This window comes from Brassica oleracea, chromosome C6 (genome assembly GCF_000695525.1).
Source record: "Brassica oleracea var. oleracea cultivar TO1000 chromosome C6, BOL, whole genome shotgun sequence".
Taxonomy (NCBI): domain Eukaryota; kingdom Viridiplantae; phylum Streptophyta; class Magnoliopsida; order Brassicales; family Brassicaceae; genus Brassica; species Brassica oleracea.
In genome coordinates, this window is record NC_027753.1 from 1,994,699 (window position 1) to 1,999,216 (window position 4,518).

Below are 4,518 nucleotides of genomic sequence, written 5' to 3' on the forward strand. Positions count from 1 at the left end.
GACAGATTAAAATTATTTGTATGGATAACCTATATACAATTTGAATATATTTTATGTTGATGTATGTTTTAACACATGGTTTGTGTTTATGTATTGATCGGGACCGCGGTTGTTCTGTTGATGTATGAATCGGCCAATTTCTGTTTCAAGATATCATTAACTTACAATGAAATACTCCACAAATTCTAAGCCAAATGAAGTTATCCTACTCACCCACTAAGTAAACTACGCCATGAAATACCTTTATTAATTTTAAGTTACCAATAATTCACCATGAAATATCTTTATTGATTGAACTTATTTATATCTAGAGACACTTTCATACATTTCAATTACACCACATGACACTTAGTGCTTGAGACACACTTTCTCATTTCAAAAATAATCTTATGACCCTAAATCTGATTCATTGTCCCATTGTCTTTACTGTTTCCGATATATAAACTGTTTTATTCTCAGCACACAAATCCCTCTCTTCTTCTTATTCCACTTTATGTTTTTATTTACTTTTATCCCAAATTCTAAAATATATTAAACAAAAATAATTATATATTAAATTATATATAAAATTCTCTATCTTCCAAGATCTATATATATTAATGTGTAAATAAAATGAAGTGTGGACGTGGACAACAAAGTGTGGTTAGTAGAGTTATAGACTAGTTTTGGACATGGACATCTTGACACGGAGGTCGTTGGCTAATACTATTTAGAGCTCGTTCTTCACCATAGTCTCCAGGAATCAGAAACTCACATAACCACATTTCCACCATTACTCCCACCATCACTGGCACTGCCAACGCCATCACCACGATTGAGTTTCGGTTCGAACTCACTAAATGTCATCTTTAAATCCACTGTACACCGATGTGCTGGAAACTTACCCTGTGACCACATCTAATCCAATGCAACTAGCTCTCGATCTCCGATAGGACAACTTTGATCGAGCTCCAATGGATAAGACAGCTCTGATCAAGCTGTCTTATCGGAGATCGAGAGCTAGTTGCATTGGGTTGGATGTGGTCACGGGGGATGTCTCCAGAAGATCGGTGTACAGCGGATTGAAAGATGAGACCTTTAGTGAGTTAGAACCGAAACTCTATCGTGGTTATGGCGTCGGCGGTGCTGGTGAAGGTGGGAGTAATGGTGGAAACGTGGTTATGTAGGTTTCTCTTTCATGGAGACTATGGCGAAGAACAAGCTCTTAAAGATATCAGCCAACGACCACCGTGTTAATATGTCCATGTCCACATCTAGTCTACAACTCTACTAACTATACTTTTCTGTCCACGTCCACACTTAATTTTGTTTACACGTTAATATAATATAATATATATATATACATACATATATGAAAATAGATTTTAAAAAGATAATGAATTATATATATAATTTATTTCGAAAATTATTTTTGTTTAATATATTTTAAGTTTTGAATAAAAGTAAATGAAAGCATAAAGTGGAATAAGAAGAATAATAACATAAAATATAAAATAATAAAAATCTAGCTACCATACTGTTTTTCCCGAGAACATGCCAACATTCTCTTTCGCATAAGAGCATAGTTGTCCAGAAAACCAGTCGACCCCACAAGAAAGTGTCTCACATGTGGAAAGTGTCTCTCAGTGTAAGAGAAACTCAAAATGTGTCCTAGAGAGTAATCAACTCTTACTGATTTCACATACATATATGTGACCCATGCCCACCACAGTTCGAATACTAAGCATTGCAACATGTGAGAGTATATATTCATATATAGGTTTACGATCATTTGTATCTTTTTTAAACTATTGAAAACAAAAAAAAATAATGTGAAACTTTTAATAGTTTTAGCCATTTATAATCTATATTATAATGATTGAGTTTTTGCTCTCTCCTCAGTGCGCCACGTCAGCATTTTGTGGGTCCCACTTTTAAAAAGTGTGAAAAAGTGTCAAGTCCATGGCTCGAACCCGGATTACTGAGATATAAACACCAACATTTATACTACTAAACTAAAGGATACTTTGTACATTGATGGCCGAAACTAATATATATTTATGAAGGTCGGAAACCCTTGCTTCTTCGCCTTTTCTCTGTGGGCCGGGCCTAGGGAAGGAAAATAATATAGATTGTTTTTAATTGATTTCATGATTCTTTGTTGAATAATATTATTTGCAGATTATGTGATTCATGAGTTTATTCCCGCCGGACGTGCTAATCATTACATGCCATCTTTGAATGCCGGTTCCAATGTGTAAGTCGATCGTTTTGAGGTTGATAGGTGCTCAAGCATGTACAAGATAACTGATCATTTATTCCTCATTCGTTTCATCTCACCAACTATCATTGATGAAGTCATCACGGATGCTCCTAAGATCAATCTCCAGTCATAATTAGATTGTTCGACAATCTTCAAGTGATTGCGAACACAAACCTTAAACTCTCAGGTATATTATCATATTGCATCTGAGTTTATATTATGTTTCGATATCATAACTGATATTTAAACTCGCAGATGTGGTTAGGAGAATCCGTTCTGTCCAGGGCTCTGACCTTACCAAAGAAACAACCCGAGTCGTTATTCGTCTCATCATTGATCCGTAAGAAACAATCAACACACAATTCCATTTATATTATTATCTATATTGTGCTAACATCAATAATCAAAAATATTTCCTACGCAAAATATGTGGTCGTCTATTTATCTCCCTTACTTATCATATTAATTATACACAAACCTTTATTTTACAGTTTAAAAGAAACCACAACATCCCAAACAATCAAAACACCAAAAACTAGAATTCCAAAAAAGACAAATCATTAATGATCACCTCTCTTTTTTGTCTAATCTTAGAAATAAACTTCAAAACAAATATACCAAATCAATCACCTCAACTAAAACTCAACGACACATACATCGAGTCAACTAAACAATTACAAACTACACGGCCAACTATTTACCAATTTACAAACTTACTTTCGCAAAGAAGAAGACGAAGACGACAACCAAGATCAATGAAATTACCTAAACAAAAAAGCAAAGTAAATTACGAACTCTGATAAATACAACTAACAATGATTTTTGTTTACATATTACCCATCAAATAAAAGAGAAACAAACACAACCAAACCAGAAGATACGAGATAAAATCCTGACAGACACAAAGGCGGCAACAACATCTCCACCTGCTCACTCCTCTTGTCTTATAAAAACAGCTTACATGTCCTATGTCAACAGGTCAATTTTATTGTCTTCTTATGAGAAATACATAAACTCGTTTAAAACCCATTAAGGCCCAAATACTCAGAACTGTCACTCATTTTATAGCTATTTCTACAAGACTTTATGTATTTATTTTTAAGGTCCGGTAAGAGCAACAAGTTTAAAAATAAAAAAAGAAACATATAACAAACATAATAAAGATAATAAAAATTATTACTTAATACACAAAACTTACACAACTAAACTGGAAAAAAATATCCAAAAACAAAAGGTACTCTCAACAACTTTAATATAATTTATGCACTCTTAATAGTACAATAAACAAATTAAAAAGACAAACAAACAATAAGTCTCAGTGACACAGCAAACAACACCACTAACTATATCAATCACATTACTAATACAGTTTAATACTTCATAAGTGGAGAACAATGCATACACAATTCATCATCACAACTCTAACCCTATAAAATTAAAAAAAACTTGAAAAACAACTCAAAACGCAAAATTCACAACTACAATAACCCTAGCAAATATTGAGATGAAACAAAAACTCTGTCCACAACTCCACGCTTCCGCAGAGCGATGGGACAATCAAGTGTGAATAGTTGATAGGTTGATCCACTTTAGTATCTTTAGTACTATATGCAATCAGTAAGTATAGAATGGTGCTAAAGAGTGGTTAGATAACAAGCAAAAATCTATTAGTTCTTTATCCCCTTCTTGACTTAATAAAACATTTAAAAACGTTTTAATAAAACTCATAAATAAATAACTATAAGTAAACCTCCCTCAGACTTAAACTACACTGTCCCCAGTGTAAATTCAGTCGGAGTTATGGTGATAAGAACTTAATGTAACAAGTTGGAACAATATACTATACCGGAATGGATGTCGACTGATGTAGGGATGTTGATATCGGTCGCGGCAGGTTAGGCAGTGTCGATCGATGTCGACAGCTTCTCGTCGGTCGATACTCACGGAAATCGTCTAGTCGGATCTCTTTTTGTGTTTTGTATTTTTATGACCTGCAATAATTAAAAACCAACATAAATAGTATATCAATAAAAACTAAATAAATATTACCTAATAGTGGGTTGCCTCCCATAAAGATTGTAGTATATCAATCTTGGAAGTCAAAGCACTAATGTTAAGATTCATTGGGAAATTTATGTCATCACATCTCCCACCAAACTTCTCTTCTGTAGTTTCCAGAGCTCTATAGATCTCCTCTACCAACTGATCTATCTTTTCCCTTGTGTGAAAGTTGTGATGAGACTTCATCGTATGTGGGCGTGGTGGATTGTCGTCGA